This window comes from Arvicola amphibius, chromosome 1 (assembly GCF_903992535.2).
Source record: "Arvicola amphibius chromosome 1, mArvAmp1.2, whole genome shotgun sequence".
Lineage (NCBI taxonomy): Eukaryota > Metazoa > Chordata > Mammalia > Rodentia > Cricetidae > Arvicola > Arvicola amphibius.
Window position 1 is genome coordinate 87,629,351 of NC_052047.1, and position 22,356 is coordinate 87,651,706.

Consider the following 22,356-nt stretch of genomic DNA (forward strand, 5'->3'; position numbering starts at 1 on the left):
CAGGTTTCCTCCCGTTCCTGGGAGACACAGCCCTTCCTCTGCCTGGATGCCGAATCTGCTTGACTGGCTCCCACTGGCTGTTCAGGTGAAAGTGAAAATATTCAAATCAGAGCTGTAACTATGATTGCTGGAGTTGTGGGTTTTCTAAAATTGAGTTAGTCATCCTCGGTGATTTAATGATGCATATCATTTATTTTAAAATATTATTACAGGGGCATTGACTGAACTGCGGCTCCCGCTTTGGCAGGACTGTCCATTATGCGATGCGGCGGGGTATGTCACCGGCTGCGGCAGGCAGAGTTACTGTCTAACGGCACGGCATATGTTCTCAGATGAAAACAGCTTGAGATTTTGATTCAGAAAGTGGTAATTTTGCAAATGCATACAAATATCATCTAAGGAATATTTTGGGTTTTTTTTTCTTTTTTTTCTTTTTTTTTTCTTTTTCTCCCAGGGTATAGGTCCTTCTTCTGCCTCCTGGCTGCACAGGCCGATGCTGATTTTTCAATTTGCAGGTTTGTTAAGCATCATGGAATGTTTTGGTTCTCAATCAAGAATATTCTTCCCAAGTGGTTCCTAAGTCCTATTCTCAAAAATAAAAGCGTGTCCTCTTTGTCTCCTCGCAGCATGTGTTCCGCGGCAGAAGAGAAGCTCCGGGTGGAGAGAGGCGAAGCCTCTGATTGAGCCAGACCTGAGGATTTTAACCTGCCCCTCTCGTTGGGCTGCAAGCTTTCTTTAAACAGGGCAGTTTAAAGAAACCTCTTCGGAGGTTGCTGATAGCTGGGGTTCAACTAGGGTAGTTAGGAGCCAGGACTGAAGTCTTCCTCCTGGCACATAACACAGGAGACGAACATGGAGGAATACCTGGCCAAGAGTGACCCCAGCATCTTCCCTGGAAGCAGAGGCACCACCGATGGGACAGGTGGCGATGCCTCCCAGATCTCGACCCCCTGCTTGGAAGTCATCTCACTAACAAATGCATATAGAATAAACACTGTCACACTAGTCCTGTCTGGAAACTCATGTCAGACGTTTGAGCTCTGCTGGCTGGCACTTTCTGTCTTCTCATCTGGGCACATCCTCTCGCTTGCTAAAGATGCTGCAGTATGAATTTCCAGCTGTATATTTCACCCATGTGGTTGGGGTTTCCTAATAGAAGGCAAGGGTGCGCCTGTAGTGGCATTACTGTGACCCGGGGAGAACGACGGTGTCTTCATGTTGCTGGTTTTGATTTGCTTTTATCATGTGTCTGAAAATAGGATAATAGTTCTCTTTCCCTTACATCTATGGAAAGATGAGGACAAAAGGAAATCTGGCTAATTAAATGCCAATTTTAGACAAAATTTTTCACATAGGACAAAAAAAAAATCAAAGGTCATTTTTGAGAAAGTGCACAAGCCCTCGTGACTGCAGCATTTCAAGCATTCAGCACCTCTGTGCTTCCCATCTGATGAAATTCAAACACTTGTAAGTGGCTTTGTGTGTGGCTACCCTGGTGGAAGTCATGAGGTTGCCCCATTTACATTTTTTCATACCCTGTTTTAATCACAGACTTCCCAAAGGCATAACCCATACATCTACGGCTACATCGGGACCCACATATCCCTGAGAAAAGGATTCTACTAAGCCAAAGCCATAAGAGTTGTTGCTATTTCACATCCACACAGCCCTCGGGGTAGCAAAGAATAAGAATTCTCCCAAGAGTGAGAATAAGCAGAGCAAAGAAGCACCAGCTTCATTTAAGGGTGAGAAGCCTCTGGGAGAAAGGTATCTGGACCTTTGCATTTCAGGGGCCACTGTTTACCTTGTCAGCATGTGGGCTGGGCTGAGAATATTTTTTGTTTCTAAAAGACAGGATGTCGTTGTATAGTCCAGGCTGGCCTTGAACTTCTAATTTTCCTACTTCGATCTTTGAGTAAGGGATTTCAGACACACATGGCAAGCCCAGCATGGCTGGTAATTCCTTCATCAAACATTCCTAGTATTTTCAGGTTTCCCCTTATGTGATGGCTAGTACAGATTGTCCAGTTTAGAGGACCTAGGAGATGAACGTCTAGACTTCCTATAAGTTTCTACATTAGGTTAACCATGGTGGGAAGACCTACCTTATCTGTAGGTGGAACTATCAGGAGACTGGGGTTCCAGACAGAGCAAAAGGGAAAACAAGCTAGCCACTGCTCTTTCTCTCTCTGGTTCCTGACTGCGGATATAATGTGACAGGCCACCTTAACTCATGCCTTGATGATGGCTCTGCCACAATCGACTGTATCTTCAAAATGCTACCTCAGATAAACCCTTACTTCCTTAGCTTTCTTTTGTCATGCCTTGTGTTACAGCAAATGAGAAAAGTGACTAAATGCATCATGAAACTTGATCTCACTGGCTTCATTTTCTACCATCTCGTTATGTTCTCATTAGCTCCATTGTCGCTCTGTCCCTGCTAGCCAAAATGCATTCAGCTTCATCTTAAGGGTACTATTCTTTATGTCTGTCTGGGAATTATTCAAGCCTCTTTTATTTTCTTAAGAGAATTTGTACTAGCTAGTGTTTTCTGTTACCAATGTGGTCACTTGAGTCTTTTCTGGTTCTTGGCTCCCTCATTGCTATAATATAGGTGCTGATATTATTGGAGCACAAACCTCCTAGCTTCAAGTGCTGGAGGCTTAGTCCCCAGGATAGCAGATAGCAGAGTGCAAGGCCAAAGCACCTTTAAGAGATGGAACCCCAAGGGAGAACAGAAGTACTTAGGTCATGAAGGTCACCATCTTCTCGGTAGAACTATGCAGTTCTTTCAGAACCACATTTTTCTTCCCAATTTTTTTTTTAAATACCCTTTCGCTAATTTTTGCTGGGTGTGGTATGTGCATTGACTTGGATAAGGAATGTTAGTTGTTGTGACAGAAAAGGAGATGGTGCATCCTCTCTCTGATTTGGTCTCTTGCTCCTGTGCAGTCTCCCACAAGAAGAACATGCTCAGCAGGAGTGCTCCTCCAGGGAGACCAAATCACAAGCAAAGCAGATCCTTTCCTGATGACAGCATAGGGTTCAGACAATCTAAGTTCAAATATCTCACTTTCTTTTTAGATGACCTGCATATTAATGATTTGAGAGATGAATACTGGGTACCACAATTCAGAAATTCTAGAGTTATTTGGTTATTGTGGGGTAAATGATGACTGGAAAAGTTTGTATTTGTTTACTGTCTGCACCCTCATGGCAATACAGATACCATGGAAAGGGAATGGTTTTTCCATTATTATTCAACACATTTCAGTAGACAGAAAAGAACGTCTATAAATATGATCATTACAGAATAAATCATTTAAAATATAATGTCTTAAAAATTTCCAATTTCTTTAATTTAAAGAAATTTTATTTCATTTAAAGATAATGTGATACATTTACACAATGGAGTCCTACTCATTGTTAAAAAATAATGACATTTTGATATTTTCAGGCAAATGGATGGAACTAGAAAAAAAACATATTGAGTGAGGTAATCCAGACCCAAAAAGAAATATATAATGTGTACCCACTCATGAGTGGCTCTAGATATAAAGCAGAGAAAAAACAAGCCTACAGGCCAAAACCCCAGAGAACCTAGACAACAAAGAGGACCCTAAGAGAGACATACATGGATCTACATAGGAAGGAGAAAAAGACAAAATCTCCTGAGTGAATTGGAAGTGTGGGGGGGTCACAGGAGATGGTAGAAAGGGTAAAAGGAGGAAGGCAGGAGAGCAGAGAAAAATGTATACTGTAACAAAAACCATTAAAAAAAAACCTTCCAGCCGGGCGGTGGTGGCGCACGCCTTTAATCCCAGCACTCGGGAGGCAGAGTCAGGTGGATCTCTCAGTTCGAGGCCAGCCTGGTCTACAAGAGCTAGTTCCAGGACAGGCTCTAGAAACTACAGGGAAACCCTGTCTCGAAAAACCAAAAAAAAAAAAAAAAAAAAAAAAAACCTTCCAATTTAATATCATATATTAGAACTTTGAGTACATCACTACTGAAAACTTCAGAGTGAGTTTGCAGAGTGTAAAGAATAGGGCTTTGAGTGCCAGGTTTCTTGCTAGGCCCATAACGGCTCCTTCAATCAAGATAACCCTTCCCTTGCTCTTCCTCTCTGTCCTTCCCCATCTCAACTATTCCATTCCCTCAAGTATTTCCCCCCTTTCTCTTTTTCCCTCCTCCTCCCTTCCACATTCCCTTCTCCCAGAACCTCCACTCTCCCAATTTTGTCAGGAGATCTGGTCTATTTCCCCTTCCCAGGGATATTCATGTATGCTTCTCTTAGGGTTCTCCTTGCTACCTAGCTTCTCTGGGGTCATAAACTATAGGCTCATTATCCTTTACTTTACATCTAATATCCACTTATGAGTGAGTACATACCATGCTCTTCTTTCTGGTCGGGATACCTCACTCAGAATGGCTTTTTCTAGTTCCATCCATTTGCATGCAAATTTCAAAATATCATTTTTTACTGCTGAGTAGTACTCCATGTGTAAATGTACATATTTTCTTTACCCATTCTGTGGATAAGGGACAATCTAGGTTGCTAGGATGTTTCCAGGTTCTAGCTATTACAAATAATACTGTTATGAACATAGTTGAGCAGATGTCCTTATGGTATGATTAAACATCCTTTGGGTATATGCCCAAAAGTGGTATAGCTGGGTCTTGAGGTGGGTTGATTCCCAATTTTTTGAGAAATCACCATACTGATTTCCAAAGTGGTTGTACAAGTTTGCAGTACCACCAGCAATGGAAGAGTGTTCCCTTTACTCTGCATCCTGTCCAGCATAAACTATCATTGATATTGTTTTATCTTAGTCATTCTGACTGGCGTAAGATGGTATCTCAGAGTCATTTTGATTTTCATTTCCTTGGTGACTAAAGATGTTGAACATTTTCTTGGGTGTCTTTTGGCCATTTGAGATTTTTTCCATTGAGAATTCTCTGGTTAGGACTATACCCCATTTTTAAATTGGATTATTTGGTATTTTGATGCCTACTTTTTTTTGAGTTCTTTATATATTTTAGAGATCAGTCCTTTCTCTTATGTAAAGGTGGTGCAGATCTTTTCCCCTTCAATAGATGGCCCTTTTGTCTTATTGACTGTGTCCTTTGCTTTACAAAAGCTTTTCAGTTTCAGAAGTTCCCATTTATTTATTGTTTCTCTCAGTGCCTGTGCTACTAGTGTTATATTTAGAAAGTGGTCTTCTGTGCCAATGTGTTCAAGGATACTTCCCACTTTCTCTTCTATGAGCTTCAGGGTGGCTGGATTTATATTGAGGTTTTTTAATCCCATTGCACTGAGTTTTGTACATGGGTATAGCTATGGATCTATTTGCATTCTTCTACATGCGGGCATCCAGTTATGTAAGCACCATTTGTTGAAGGTACTTTCTTCCATTGTATGATTTTAGTTTCTTTTTCAAAATTCAGGTGTTCATAGGTGTGTGGATTAATATCTGGATCTTTGGTTCAATTCCATTGGTCCACCTGTCTGTTTTTAGTCTAATACCAAGCTTTCTTCTTTACTGTAGTTCTATAATGGAGCTTGATGTCATGGTGATTCCTCCGGAAGGTTCTTTATTGTACAGGATTGTTTGGGCTATCCTGGGTATTTTGTTTTTTTCATACAAAGTTGAGTATTGTTCTTTCAAGGTCTGTGAAGAATTATGTTAGGATTTTAATGGGGAATTGAATTGAATTTGTAAATTGTTTTTGCTAGAATTTCCATTTGTATTATGTTGATCTTACCTATCCAACAACATGGGGGATCTTTTCATTTTCTTATATCTTTTTAAATTTTTTTCTTCAAAGACTTAAAATTCTTGTTGTACAGGTCTTTCAGTTCTTTGGTTAGTGTTGCCCCAACATATTTTATGCTATTATGAATAGTGATGTTTCTCTGATTTCTTTCTCAGCCCCTTTATAATTTGTATATATCTGATATTTTTGAGTTGATCTTGTATCCTGCCACATTACTGAAAGTGTTTATCAGCTGTAGCAGCTCCCACATCAAAATTTTGGAGTCACTTATGTATATTATCTCCTTTTGTTGTCTTTTTGGGGTTTTTTGAGGTAGGGTCTCTCTATGTGACAGCCCTCGCTGTCCTGGAACTAGCTCTTGTAGATCAGCCTGGGGTCACTTATGTATACTATCATAGTATCTGCAAATAGTGAAAGTTTGACTTCTTCCTTTCAAATTTGAATCCCCTTGATCTCTTTTTGTTCTCTTATTGCTCTAGATAGAACTTCAAGAACTATGTTGAATAGATATGGAGAGAGTGGACAGCCTTGTCTTGTTCCTGATTTTAGTGGAATTTCTTTGAGTTTCTCTCCATTTAATCTGATGTTGGCTTTTGTGTTAATATATCCCTGATCTCTCCAAGACCTTTATCATAAAGGGGTGTTGGATTTCGTCTAATGCTTTTTCAGCATCAAATGAGATGATCATATGGTTTTATTCTTTCAGTTTATTTATATGATGGATTACATTGATATATTTTCATGTGTTGAACCATCGCTGCATCTCTGGGATGAAACCAACTTGATCATGGTGGATGATTTTTTTATGTGTTCTTGGATTCTATTTGCCAGTATTTTGTTTAGTATATGTGCATCAATGTTCATGAGGGAAATTGGTCTTCAATTCTCTTTCTTGGCTGAATCTTTCTGTGGTTTGGGTATCAGGGTAATTGTAGCCTCACAAAAAAGAATTTGGCAATGTTTCTTCTGTTTCTGTTGTGTGGAACAATTTGAGAAGTCTAAGTATGAGCTCTTCTTTGAAGTTCTATCTTTTGACCAAGAATATAAACAAAGGCAAAATGTGACTAGAAATAGCAGCTTGAAAAAGAATGTGCCTTGTGGGAAGGAGGCATGATTTCTGCTGCATTCATGCTGTGTTTGCTCATCACATTCAGCTGGGTAAGAAGAGAGTACATTGACAAGAATAGATAGAGGTGTAAACTCTTACATTCACATGCTGACCCAGTTTTGGAACCTAGAGCAGGTACTTTCATATTTTTGAGACTTCAATTTTTGTCATTCATAAAGTAGATGTATTAAACCTTTATGGGTTCGTGGTAGGAGTAAGTGAAGAGGAGGAGAGGGAGAGGAAGAAGGAAGGAAGACCTCAATGCACAGGACTAAACAAGTCTATAAATGGTAGCTGTAAATGCATTGAAAATTTTACACTCTTCCCACTTGGCACAGCAGAATCCTGAGAGGGACACAAGATTGTTAAAAGGCTCCCGAGACCACTGGTGCCCCATTCCCCTGGAGGTTCAAATGAGCTTTCAACATTTGGGGGGAGCACAGTCATGTCTTTTTAGCAGTTCTATGAGAAACACAAACTGGTCTTGATGGGGGAAAAAAAGAAAACAGAAAGTTGAGTGGGAAGGAAGGTGAGGGTAGAGAGAGTAAATACAAGAGTTCAGGGAAGTGGCAGGGGTGAGAGGGATAACTATGATCTAAAATTATTGTATGAAATTCTCAGTGAATTAATAAAAGTATTTTTATAAGGGAAAATATGTACTTAAGTATATTAATTAAACTATTAAGTATCTTTTTAAGCAATGTATTATTCTAACAATGTCCCCCAAATACAATTATGGGTTTGGCAGAAACCCACAAAGTCATAATGTCAGACTTGAGGCAGCCCCCTCCCCACTTGCTAGCCAATGCTTATGATAATGACATAATTAAATGGCTATAAAATCCTATAACTCTCACTCCTCGGATTAGCTGGAGGCACACTTATTATTCTTCCAGTATTGAAGATCAGGCTCTCTGACTCTGCACAGGTCTAGAGCAGTTATTGTTCATCCCTGTAAAAACTGCGAGGAGGGTTAACTATTGTAAAAACTAAGCAAGGATTTGAGTGGAAATGTGAAATTTTAATAGACTACCTAAACCACCAACAAAATTGAATATATATATATATATATATATATATATATATATATATATATATAATGATTTCCAAAATTTGTTCTGTTTGGATAACAAACATAAACTTAGGAAAAGCCAAAATCATCAAATTGAGGATTTTCGTTTGAAAATTCTTTTGGATTCAAGAAATACAACATTAAAATCTTTTCCCAGAGCTCAAAACCTTCAATGAAGTCAGGGTAGGGTGACTGGAGAGATTAAGAACACATACTGCTCTCATAGAGGATCCAGGTTAGGTTCCAAACACCACCCACATGGGGTGGTTCACAAGTGCTTGTAAACTCCAGGGGATCCAGCTTCTTCTTCTGATCTCCACAGGCAACTACATGTACATGATGCAATATGCCCATGAAGACACACATGTATGACTTACTAATTTGTTTTATGGAGAAGGTGCAAAATATGCACCAATACACTGCAGATTTTACAGTTGTTTCTTAAAATCTCTTCCATCATTCCTTTGTCCTCCACCACTTTAACAGGTGTGGCAGAGGTTGACTTTATCACAGCTAATATGGAATGGAAGTGATGCCACCCAACTAGAAGAGGAAGGCTCAGATTTTATATCCTGTAATCTATCAGATCCAGAATTTATTTTTAGTCCTCAAAGAGAGATCTGGAGATGCTGAGGCCAATAGGCCTCCCATGAGGCCATGTGGAAAAGGGCAAGATGCCTCAGAAGGAGCTCTGGGAGGACCTTCTAGACAGGGACTGATTGCACCATATGGCAGACACACAGCATGCATCAATGGAAGCAGATGGGGCAGAGGCCTCTGGGGATTATTTGTGAGCCTACTATCTGAACAGTGGGGGAGCAAGTCCCAACCTGGACACCCTGTTGGTGTGTGGCAAAGAGTACTCAGGCAAGAGAGTGACCGTTGATGTTAGAAATAGGCATTCAACCCAATCTGTCACTTCTCTGCTTCAGTGAAGACAGAGCAAGGGGTGTGGCTCAGGGTTGAACAGGTATCCTAAGAAATGCACCCTGCAAGGTCAAAGCATGTTCTTTCCTTCTGCAACCCACACTTTGGGAAGCTGAGGGCTCTTCTGTCAGGTTGAGGGAGTGGAGCTATCTTGGAATTTGTTGTCATAAAAGGGTGACCTTTAGAGCTTAGGTAATTATTATTATTGAAGTTGTTGCTATTTTGTTTTTGTAATGCTCTGAGTCTAAGTCCATGTTAACTATTGATGGATCTGTGACATCCAGGCCTCATCTTCCGCTAGAAGAATAATCTAAAGGGCTGTTTTTGAAGAGGCCAAGCATTTGAAAAAAATAAAAATAAACTTTGACTAGACTGAATGTTAGTCAAGGGATGTGCAGTACCAAGTACATGAGAATGAAATCACAGCAAAAGCCAGGATCAAGTTTTCATAAACTGGAGTACAGCCCTGATTTTTTGCATATCTGAGTTTGGCATGAGGAAACCAACAATACTCTGTGCATGTCAGTGTCTGTGTATATATCTGAATGTATTTGTGATTGCACTCTACAATCATGAGGACTTTTGTTATAGTGAAATTATAGATATTTGTATTTCAATGTTTTACTTTCTCTCTGATTTCTTTTCATTATACACACACTGGATTTTAAAATCAAAGAGAAAGATGCATTTAAAGAATTTTTTTTCATCTTTCACTTGCCTTATCGCTATTGTAACTACCTCTAAAGACACATAAAGTATTTGGTCAGCCAGCTCATTTCAAGTTCAAATGCAACATATATTGTTTTCAAACTTCAAAATTACTTCTGACTTTGCTCTGCTCTGATACTCTCGTTTCAAAGACTGTGTTGTAGCTCCTTTTTTTTCCCTTCCAAATTTCATACTGGCCTTTGGCCAAATGTGATACATTTTGCTTGCACCTGATGTGTACAGAATGAAGTAGGTGAATAAACACACTCTGAAAATTATAAAGACCGAGAAGTGTGTGGTAGAAATGGAAGGAGACGAAGGGTTGAGTAAGAAATGAAGAAGGAATTGGTAGGAGATGAAGAATGCTGGGTCCTCCTGAGCACACATTCCAGAAAGTCTTTCCTGAATAAATTTGTAAACAAGCCATTGAGTCATTATATGACATGCTCAATATTTTATAAATTTAGCTACAGGTCTTGGGCAATACTTAGGTTTTTTGCTGTCATTTATTGCTTTGCAGAAGTTGAAGTTTCCTCAGACTTTTGATCAGTAAGACCACCTTGTGTACCCGTGTGATTAAGTGGCTTCCATAAAAACATCCCTTCAAATCTATAAATTGACTCTGGTGTTGTGTGTGTGTGTGTGTGTGTGTGTGTGTGTGTGTGTGAAAGGAGAAATGTCATCATTACTCTTCAACTTCAGATAGCCTTATTAGTCACAACCCATGTAGTCAAAAGAAATGCATACGTTCATGAAGAGTCCACTTCCCTTTCCAGTCTCACTGAAATATCCTCATTCAGAAATAGGATGTTATAAAGTTAGGAGCAAATTCTCTGGGATAGCAGGAGATCAGATGTGGTCTCTACCATGTGTGAGTTCTAGAAAAACAGACCATCTCTTTTGCTTTGAATTCCCCATTCAAAAGTAAAGAGTCCAAGAGACATATTTTGTGGGGTTTCCCAGAGACTTAAAGTGTGTTAATATCTGCTAAGAACATATAACAGCAACTAATACTAAGTGTCCCCAAAATATTAGGCGTTATGAAGGGAAACCTCAAGGACACCCAGAGCACCACAGACCCCTGAGGCTCTTACGCTGCCTTCTCAAGGAGGAAAATACTGAGCTGACCTGGTACCTCTGAGAAATAAACGTTCTTCTGGTCGCTTCTCAGTTCTCTGTCGAGTGGGTGTGGCGGTGATGTTTGCACATGGACATGTATGGACCAAGTTTCCTAGATTCCCTTTAGCACCAGCAGGGTCAAGTTTCTATTGCCTTATCCATACTATCTGGCTTCCTTAAGTCTAGGATACCCCACCTGGCCAGAGAAGGTTACATGACATGCCCTTTGGGAGCTGGCATCCATGTGCTGGGATTATGCCTCATGGAAAGCAAGCAAAGAGAAATAACATGGAAGCAGGGCTGAACTAATTGATTTACTCTTCTTGCTAGATTTTTGAATACTGATAGCTCTCTGCAAGGCATTAAAATTATTACCATGGGACCAGTAGGGAAGAAAAGACTAGAAAATATGAGGCCCCAAGGTTTGCCTCTCCCAGCAGTATCGAACTTGTCCAAAAAGGAGGAAAAGAAACCTGGATGTAGGCTATTATTTCTTAAGCATAGAAACATTGTTCTTATGGCCTCCCCATATGCTATGAGAATGCCTTTTACAGGACTCACGGATTTTATGACTTTCATCTGGGTGTTTGAGTACATTAGGGTTCCTAAATCAGGTGTGTGGGTACATGAATAACTTTGTTTTCTTTTTTTGGTTTTTCGAGACAGGGTTTCTCTGTGGCTTTGGAGCCTGTCCTGTAACTAGCTCTTGTAGACCAGGCTGGTCTCGAACTCACAGAGATCCGCCTGCCTCTGCCTCCCGAGTGCTGGGATTAAAGGTGTGCGCTACCACCGCTCGGCTGGTACATGAATAGCTAATGGCAACCTTAACAAACACGTTTCTGGGTGATCTTCTCGTGTAGGATGCTATCTTGCCGCTCCAATGCAGGATCTGCATGTCTACCCAATTATCCCACAGGTAAAATGCTGCACTGCATCTTAGACACCATACTCCACTTCCATTTGTCAAACCAACAGCTCTGTGTTTTAGCCATCCTTCTCCATTCTTTAACAGACTGTTGGAAAGTTAAGACATTTCAGACCTGTTTGGGGCAGAAGAGGGTAGGTAGCCTGGGCTTCAGAGCGCAGCTCGACCCACAACCACACACATTTCCTCTTCCTCCTCCTCCTTGCTTTCCATCCATCCCGCTAAGGAGAACAGAGGCTAATTTAGGAGCCTTGTTATGCCTGTACATACTCAGCCAGAGGGGTCAGTGTTGATTGATGCAAGACACTCTGTCCTCCAAGAGCTTGCCAAGTCCCTGCTGGTCCAGGGAGCCGCAACCACAGTAACTCACCCGTTCGTGCCTGTGTATTTCTGTGCCTCCAGCAAGAAACAGTCAATAAGCACCAGAGGCAACTTCTGTTGCCTTAGATCACTAATAAACGCCTCACACACCACCCCAGAGCCCTTTGACAAAGCTTATTTCTCAACAGATAGATGCCAAGCCCTCGCAGCCAATTACTCCAGAGGCACCTCCTCTGAGGCTTGGAGGAGAAGGCCGGCAGAAAGGACAGGCTTTGCTCAAAGACACGGATTATGCATTTTCTCTTATTTTTTTAAAGCATTCTTTGCACTGGACTGCCTCTCATGGACCCAGATCTCTTTTTCCTTATTTATTCCCTATAGCCTTAGGACTTGGAGAGCTCTGGCCCATTTTATAAACGAGGACCCTGTGTTTACAGAGCTCATGGAATTCCTCCTCTCAGCTTCTTGATTTCCCTGCACCCCTACCCATTGGTTGATACACCTGTTGGTCACACACCCAGAAACTTGTGAATGGGCACAAAAGCAGCTGGATAATGTCCAGAGGTGCCAGGTAAGCCACTGGTTTCTGTACCTCAGAAGAATGCCATTTCTCCATTCACGCCAGATAGTATCTTTGTGTCTTTGCTTATGCCACAGGCCATGAAAAGCATGCCCCATCTTACATGATCTATCTCTTAGATACTGTTAACACTTATTACCTTTATTTTTAGGGTGGGTGTTACATTATTCTGGGCAGGTATTTCTGGTACCACAAAATTTTGTGTGTGTGCCCTGTACACGGCACTGTGACAGGTTTTATGTAGGCTTTAAGGAAGACGAAGAATGTCACTTGAAAAAGAAAACATGACAAGAACTCAGCCTTTCACAATTATACTTAATCACACCACACACCAAAGAAAGTTAGTCAAGCCCTTGGTTAAGTGGTAGAGATAAAAACACACATGCCACGTGTAGGTTTTGTCATTTCCTTTTGCTCTTCAGTGTTCTTATGGGAGTCTACATTCTATAGCTGACATAGGATGGAATATTCCAGCAAGCAAATCTCCATGCAGCTACTAGCTGCACAAATGCTAATGTTTCCTCTCCTTGGAGAAGTTACACTGCTGGACAACAGCTACAGTCTGACTAGTGAGGGCTTCCCACATCCCTGGTCCACCGCTCTCTTCTAAAGGAAAGAAATGACAGACTAGCATAAATACCTGATTATTATTTTCATATAGGCTCCCTGGGAACTCACATCACATGACTGGTGATATGGAACTAACTGCCTATCCATAGTTTCAGACAAAGGCCTCTTGGTTGTTACCGTCCATGGCATCCAGCTGAGCTGTTCTAGAACCACCATACCACAGTAATCATACCTCCCTTCCACAAGGCTTATCACGAACTTCTGGTCATGGTGGATCCAGGCCCGAAGACTGAAATAACAATTTCCAACTTTTTCTACTATGGATAAATACCTGGAGAATAATAACAATAAATCACTTTCAACATGACTGTCTATTTCTCAAAAACTTGTTGCCTATGCACCCCAATCTCACATCTGTCTGAACATCATTTAGCATAGTTCTTGATAATAGCACATCCCTGTATCTCATTATTCCTTACAATCAGGAAGGAAAATATTACTCTACTCAAAGTATCAGTGAAGAAACTGAGAATTTGAGATTGAGCTTTGCAGGTTGTAATCAGCAGTTTGAACCTGGGTAGCTGTTTGTAAATCCAGTGCTCTTCATCCTTCACCCCCATTTTGTATGTGAGGAAATAATGGATGCCTTTCTCTGGAGAATCAAAGAAGAAATAGGTGGTGTGAGCCTAATGAGTCTTCTAAGCTTCCCGCCTCACCTAAAGGCAGAAGTCATGTTGCTAGCCGGTGGAGGCCAATGAGACCTTGCCCAAGCCTTTGTTTGGACTGCAAATCCAGTGGACTTTCAGAAGCAGGGCTCCTGCAGGGGCGCTTTCTGAGGACACTCTCACTCAGCTGCTATTTGTGTTGCACTTATTTGTTATTGTTGGCCTAGAGAGCTAGCAGCGGGACAGCAGGCTGACTTTCAGCCAAGGGGCGGTCTGTTCACACCCTGGGGGATGCGGTGGTTCACTAAGTTAGCTGTAGTTTGAAAGGATGGCTGCTATACAGTCTTGCCTGCTTCCCATTTTGTTAGCCATGAGATAATAAATAAAGGCTGTTCTACTCATCCAGAGACCCTTTCAGGAGACTTGGTTCTTGATGGAAGTTTCTCCAGTCTCCCTACCTGATCTTTGTCAGATGCCCACACATCTAATGAAATCAGAAGAAATGAATGGGAGAGGTGAGAGAAGAAAAAGAGAGAGAGAGAGAGAGAGAGAGAGAGAGAGAGAGAGAGAGAGAGAGATTCAAAGTGGCCAATGAGGAAAACTGAAACACCCCCCCAAACTGTTACTGGCAAAGATCAGTGTGTGTCATGTTTTAGACTAAAAGCAAGCTAGAAGTGATGGCCTACAGGGATAGTGAGGCCAAAATAATTCTGCCTAAAATTCTCTAGGATAGTTTTATACCCAGGTGAGGCAGGAAAATGATCTAAATCATCTGGCTCTTGAACTATGACCCAGCTCCCATCTGGTTAAACAATGACCAAGGCATGAGACAAGATGCTGGTGGATTTGTCCCGTTGTACCTTCTTTTCTTTACCAAGTTCTGCCAAGAACAGCGTAGGGTTTTAGCGCCAGCTTCTCCCTGGAATATTCTTAAACTTGATTGTCATTTGGGTAGTCACAAAGTAGGAAATGAGTGACTTCTTGTAATAACTGCTCTTCATAGCCCCAATATGAGTGCAAGGATTTACAATCGAAGGAGAGGCCAGAGCTCACACCAGGTCCACTACCAAGAGTGACTTGAAACAGAACTCTCACTGTGCTGTGGACAACAGCTGAAACCTCTCCTCTCATTCTCCGAGTGGCATCTCCTCCTGGAGATTCTTCTGCCCTGATGCACCTTGCTCACATCTCTCCTGTACTTTGTTCTTCCTTTCTTCAGCTGTCTAACGATTGGTGGACCTGAGACTATTGCTCTGATACTCAAGAAGGCGAGAAGTTTACAAAAAAAAAAAAAAAAAAAAAAAAAGATGTTGAAAGGACATTTACTTTTTACCTATTTTAGCCAAAGTATATTTTGTGTAGTAAAATATACTGTTGTTTGTTTGTTTGTTTGTTTTTTACTGTCCTCTCATGGCGAAGCAACAATGAGACCACAGAACAGAAATACAATTCATTGTGTATCATTAAAGAAGGCTCTTCCACAGGCTCAGACAATTTGAATAGCATGAGCCAGTAATATTATGGGACTGTCTTCTCCTGGGTTTGAAACAAGCTGACATACATATTAAAGTCAGTATTATCTATACAAAGAGAACCAAGTGAGCATAAGAGGTACTTATCTTCAAAGAGACGTTTCTCATACAATTTTATTTTTTCAAAGTACAGCTTGTTGGACTAGGAACACAGCTCAGTTGGTAAGAGCTCGCTGTTCAACAGGAGGACCTGAGTTGCGTTCCCATACTTCATGTAAAACATTTGGGCTTGGTGAAATGAGCTTGCAATCCCAGTCAGTTCTGGGGAGGCAGAGACAGGCTGATCTTGAGGCTCTCTGGCCAGCCAGTCTAGCTGCACTGGTGGGCTTTGTCTCAAAAACTAGAGATGGTTCCAGAAGAATGTCACCCAAGCCTGTCATCCCTTGCATCCATATGCAAGGATGTGTATGCCACATGCACTTGGACACTACCCTGCCCCCAAGTGCTTGCACAACTCCATACTCGCAAAAAACATAAAAAAGAAACTAAAATGAAATTTGGTCAAGAAGCCAGCCTCTACTACTGACTTTCATCGAAGTTTCTACTGTCAAGACATAAGTAAAAATTCAGAGCTGCAGAGGAGCCAATGGCTATGTAGCATCTCCTTGATTAAACAGAAATACTTAAGCACTCAGGAACAACCAGGAGAAATGTCTCTTAAAGGCCTTAGCTGCAGCTGAGTATTGTTGTGACTGTTTCCACGGCTAGACCGTGAACACGTTTTCTGCAGAAGCCTGGTCAGCTAGTGGCCTTAATTAACTTTCCAATGGAGAGCGCTGCGGTTTACCACTTATTAAATATCCACCACAACAATGTACAGTTCTTTCCTTCCACACTTCACTTAGTCAAGACACCTAGAGGAACCCGCAGTGTGGACTGGCTGGCAATTTAAATACATGCCACGTGTGATGATCCGATGGAGCCCACAGGCTTTGGAAGAAGCTCAAGATCTGAGCAGCACCAGATGAGTGACAGAACTGATAAACTGAAGCCGAGGGCTCACTCCCTCATGAGGAGTCGGGTAAGCCACCCTTGCTCATTCATAAGAATGCATACGGTAGGAAACTTGGCCTTCTGGGTACTGCTAGTTTAGAGACCTTTTTTCTGGGAGTCTTGCAGAAGGTGGGGAAATGAGAAGCTGGGAGAGGATCATTCCCTCACCTGAAGCTTGTTAAACCGTGCACCCACTGGGTACAGAAGAAGACATAACATTACTCCTTGAACTAGTCTGCTCAATAGAGCTCACAAGTAGACTCTGCCTGCTCTGCACAGGGCATTTGTTCACTATTGCAGATGTTGCAGTTTGAGATGCAATCGAGACAGAATGAGCTTTTGTGATTAGCTAGGCTGAGTGGCTGAGGAAAAGTAGTAATGATATACTTATTCCTTTCCCTTCTCCTACAGTTTTCAGATGCACACCCATGCACATATATGCTCTACTATCTGTTAGGAGTTAGCTGGTGAAACTTCAGCTTGCATTATGAATTCTCTGGGGGAAAAAAAGTGATTCTCTTGTTGAATTCCTCTTCGTGTAAAGTTGTCTTGGAATTTTAAGGAAGATTTTTGTTGTCATTGTTGTTTATTGTTCTTTGTTTGTTTGTTTAAACCTTTAAAGAAACATGTGAAAAGCTTCAAAGAAAGCATAGCGGGAAAAATATATAAAAATACAAATTTTCCTAAACTTCAGCCTTGGGTGGACTGACGCCTAAGTGAGAAGTTCAACAAAGCAATAGAAATTGATGACAGCTCAGAGTTTCAAAATTTGAAGACAGCAGCAGGATTAGACACTTTGGGTTGTCTTCGCACACATTTCTTACGGGAGTTAATTCCATTTGACATGCAAGACCAAAGCGAGATTACAGAGGCATAGCCCCATGGCGAGGTGTATGCTGTAGCTAAAAGCTGGGATTTGAATAATTGCCCAGGCTTACTCCAAGAATCAGGCGAGAACAGAATGAATGGATTATTACAAGGAACTTTGTACATTTTTAACTGCTGGACTTAATAAAATACCCTCTGTGTGCGAACGGTGTTATGGTCGTCTGCACTTCCTCTACTTGAAGTTTGTGGTAGGATCTATCAAAAATGAGGCAAAGCAGAAGCTGTTCTTTTAAAGGGAAGGATTTATAATGAAGAACTGGGCTGGGTCATACCCACATGACTTACAGAGGAATGTGAAATTTGGAGAACATGAGATGAACGTATTTATGGTCCTCCAAAGCTACACAGAATTCATTTCCTGTGCCAAGAAGCTTGAAGAAAGTGGAAAATGGAGTTCAGGGAGAGTAGGCCACAAAAAGGAGGGGTTTTGTTTCACTATTTCAGTTCGTTAGGAAGGCCATTTATTACTGAGAAAAAAATTAGTAACCCACAAGTAGTGTGTGTGTTTGTGTGTGTGTGTGTGTGTGTGAGAGAGAGAGAGAGAGAGAGAGAGAGAGAGAGAGAGAGAGAGAGAGAGTGTCAGTATGTGTGTGCGCATGGGGCATGAGTGTGTGTGTGTCAGTGTGTCTGTGCATGAGGCATGAGTGTGTGTGTGTGTGTGTGTGTGTGTGAGAGAGAGAGAGAGAGAGAGAGAGAGAGAGAGAGAGAGAGAGTGTGTGTGTGTGTCAGTATGTGTGTGTATATGGGGCATGAGTGTGTGTGTGTCAGTGTGACTGTGCATGAGGCATGAGTGTGTGTGTCAGTATGTGTGTGTACATGAGTGTGTGTGTGTCAGTATGTGTGTGTACATGAGTGTGTGGGTGTCAGTATGTGTGTGTGTGCATGAAGCATGAGTGTGTGGGTGTCAGTATGTGTGTGTGTGTGTGCATGAGGCATGAGTGTGTGGGTGTCAGTATGTGTGTGTACATGAGTGTGTGGGTGTCAGTACGTGTGTGTGTGCATGAGGCACGAGTGTGTGTGAAAGCGCACATCTGTAAAAGGCAGAAAGAATAATTGATACAAAGAGTTCCCCATACTTCATTAACTATAAGGTGAGAATTATTAAATTTCTTTTTATAATTCTTATTTAGCACTCAGAAAGTGAAAGCTAAAAATGCTGATCCGTGCGAGGTTCCCAGAAGCTTTAAGAAAGCAAAAATGGTCTTCTAAGTGTTGAGAATTATGAAAAGATGCCCATTGACAGCCAACTAGACTTCTCCTTGTAAAAACCACTAATTCAGATTTGAAATTATTTGATTTTATTTCTTCCTTAAAATCGCTGTTATCTCCTTGCTCCTGAGAGCTCAGGTAGGATCCCTCCAGTGGCCTTAGCCAGCCTTGTGGGAAGGGAAGTCCCAGGGGAAAAGACAGAAGCTACCCTGGGGACAGGGCTCTGGCACAGACCAGCTGGGGTCAAAGGCCCTCCCTAGGAAGGTAAAAGAGAAACCAGCTTCGAAAGAGAAAATCTCTATCCTGCAAGTGGCCTGTCTTTCTCATAGCGGCGAGTGCTTCATTAAGCCAGAACATACCTGCAGCTGTCCTCACAAAACGTGTCTGCCAACTTCAGCCTGCCATGCAAAATGGTAGCAGGAATGAGGAACACATTACAAGTTTGTAGACCCTAAAATTAAACTCCACTTCATTTATTTCATATTTCAGAGAGTGGCGGCGGGGTTGGGGGCGGGGAGGCTGTCAGAGAGGCGCAAAGAGCTCTGTGGCTCCCTCTCTGAGAAGGGATTTGTGCTGTCTATGGATGTACTGTCTTCTCGGAGGCCCAATGCTTCTTGCAATGAGGAGGCATGGAACAGTGTGATGCAGAGTTGGAGTCAGGAATCCCAGCTCTAGGGCGAGAAGCAAAGAGGTATATTATTAATCTAATCTCCCTCTGGGTTGAATATCATTCAGGTCTTTGCTACCCAAACCATGATTAGAGGCCAGCTTCAGGGCCCAAGTCTCACCCCAGATCCTTTGAATCAAACGAGCACGATAATACAAGAGCCAGTGATTCCTAGAGATGTCACACTGTCAGCTGCGACACTGGAGACTCTGAAAGTGAACCCCAAGCAAAACTGGAGCACCCATCTTTACAGTCCGAAAGGTACCCAACACCCTGCTCCGCAGAGGAGATGATGAAGGTCCAGAGAAGAACAGGGCTCCAGACACACCCAACCCCAGTTTTGTTTGCCCTGAAAGCCAGCAGAAGTACCAGAGACCACCACAGCTAGTCTTACCACATTCTAGGAAGCCAACAGAATGGGATTCCAGTCATCACAAGTGAAGTAAGGTCTGCTTTCAATGTAAAGACACTGACATTGGAATGAAATCGCGATGTTCTGCCCACGGAACGATAGGTAAAACATGGAAAATCCAACTGAATTAATCTCCCAGGGAAACACGATTGCGATGTAAAGCATTTCCATGAAATCCCCAAAACCCTTATATCATCCAGACAGTGACTATTTGATCAATAACGATATTAATTATAGATAATTATTGTGATAGGGTGGCATAACTGTGGGACTTCATTTACTCTTAAGTCTATGTATTGATCAAAGAGTGAAGACTTGGTTGAGTCCAGTGCTAAATAAAAGAACTCTTTTGGGGACCCACATAATTTTATGACATTATGCTACTGCATAAATGGGTAATTCCTAGACACCATTTAATGTTTTTTTCCCACACAATCCAATGGTAATAAAACCCATGTGAATGATTCCATTCACTATCTTTAATTCTATATGAACCAGATACAAACTACCTTTAGTAAATATATATGGTGAACAAAATGTGATATTCCTTGATGCTTCTAAATTCCAGAATATATCCAGTGTGCTCTTTACATGTATAAAAGGTTCCCAGTGTTCAGTGCCGTGAGTAAAAGTGCCTGACCTGACTTCCAACTGGATGTGGCCCCAGGATACAAATGTGTGGCAAATGTACATTCTAAGTGCAGGCAATAAACTGAGACCTTTGTCTAATTCCCTGGAACTTTCAAGAGTCTAGACTTGAGTTTTCCGACTGCCACAGAGGAATACGGAGCACGAACAGAACCTAGAGAGGTGGATGTCCATGGAAGGACAATGAAGCACGATGAAATGTTCCTTCTTAAAAGATAACTACCAGCATATGTTAATTTCCACATTGCTCAAGATAACATACTGAGTTACTTTAACATAAAGGAATAAAATAGTTGAAAAAAATCACTATAGATAAGAGAAATTAAATCACTTAAAAATACACGTCGTTCCCTTGAGTTTCGTTAAGACAATCATACATCTTGCTGACATGATCTTTTAGGGAGAGGCTAGGTTTTCTCTGAACAAGGCAGAGTACTTCATATTTTCCCTTTATTTTTTTACTTAATTATCATTTGCTAATGAGGGCCTCATATATACACCACGCTGGACGACATTCATAGCCCCCAAACTCAACTTTGCTGGACTCAAGGTTTTCCGGCTTCCTCATTTGAATCCTAGGCTGCCATTTATTGCCAGTAATCTCCCAATGTGCCTTATTTTTGTCTTTATAAAATGGAGACAATAGCACACAGCTCCTGGAGCTGATGCAGGAGTTTCCTGGCAGTAAGTAGGAAGCACCCGGGAGGTACTTGCCATGCACTGGACACTCTTTAAAATGAACGCCATCGATACCCCCTTGTATTCTTCATAGATTGGCTTATTTGTGGTTATATTACAATTTATTAAGGAATTGTGTTCTCTAAATTCCTTTAGAGGATCTGAAAGTCAAGTTTTCATCCCCAGCTTAAGTAAGATGCTTTATGAGAAGTATATTTTGGGAAAATGAGGTAAGTCATGGAAACCAGAAACATTGTCTTGTCCTTGTTAATTGACTCATTTGTTTAAACATACCACCCTCCCACACCCCCACACAAACATAGATATATATATATGCATACATACATTTACACACATAGACACCGACATACACATATAGCACATACATATACACAAACATACGTATACATACATACACATATACACATGTACATGTATTTGGAGGCTGCTCTTTTGTTCCCTGCCACCCAGACCCGAATAATCACACAGAATCTTATTAATTACAACATTGCTTGGCCAATGGCTTATGTGCATTCCTAGCTGGCGCTTACATCTGAAATTAACCCGTTTTTATTATTCTGTGTCTTGCCACAAAGCTGTGGCTTTCCAGGTAAGGTCCCAGCATCTGTTTTATTTTTTTGTGGGGACTACATGGCATCATCTCCCTAACTCCACCTTTTTTCTCTGTATATCTCTGTTCAGATTTCCCACCTGACTTTATTCGCTGAGGCCATTGGCCAAAACAGCTTTATTCATCAACCAATAAAAGCAACACATACACAGAAGGACATCCCACATTATGTACACATAAACATATACATGCGGACATATATGCACACACCAGTTACATCTCACAATCCACTATAAGGTCCCCAACGAGTGCTTTTTCATAAAGCACGCTAAATGGGACCCAGTATTCTAGTAGAGCTCTTACTATTCAAAATCAAATAACCTGAGAACAGAATGATGCAGAAAGCAACCCAAGGTTCCTTTGTCTTTTCTCAGGTAAAAATCAATTCAGTTATTATCCACAGTTGGGCACAGAGCAGCATAGAAACAGCATGGCTTCAGCCAGCAGTCCCTCTCAGAGAGTAGGCTGCATGGCTAATAGTCCATGCGCTGATTTACTAAGCATTGTCAAGGGAGAAAGGTAGAAGGAATTCATCTTAGATAGGAAAATGCATTCTAAAAGACTATTAAGAATTATAAAAGACAAGAGGGAAGAAATGTTAGGACAAAGTCCTGTAAAATCAAGTATTCTAGCTGACTCTATTCTGGGGCATTTGATCTGAGGCAGAATCTCCAGGCCGAATGTTTTCCCCTCTGTTCTTTCGAGAGGGATGGTTTGCCGCAGTTTCTGTGAGTAGGAAGGAAATGAACCACTGACATGACGCCGAAGATCAGAGAGAAGCCAGAGAAAGTAAGCTGCCTGGTGAATGCGGCATTGTGGAAGCCATAGAATACACTCACAATGACTAAAAGGAAGGAAATGACTTGGTCTTTCTTAAAACTGTAACAATTAGTCAATTGAGCTAACTAATAGGATCTGGGAAGATGT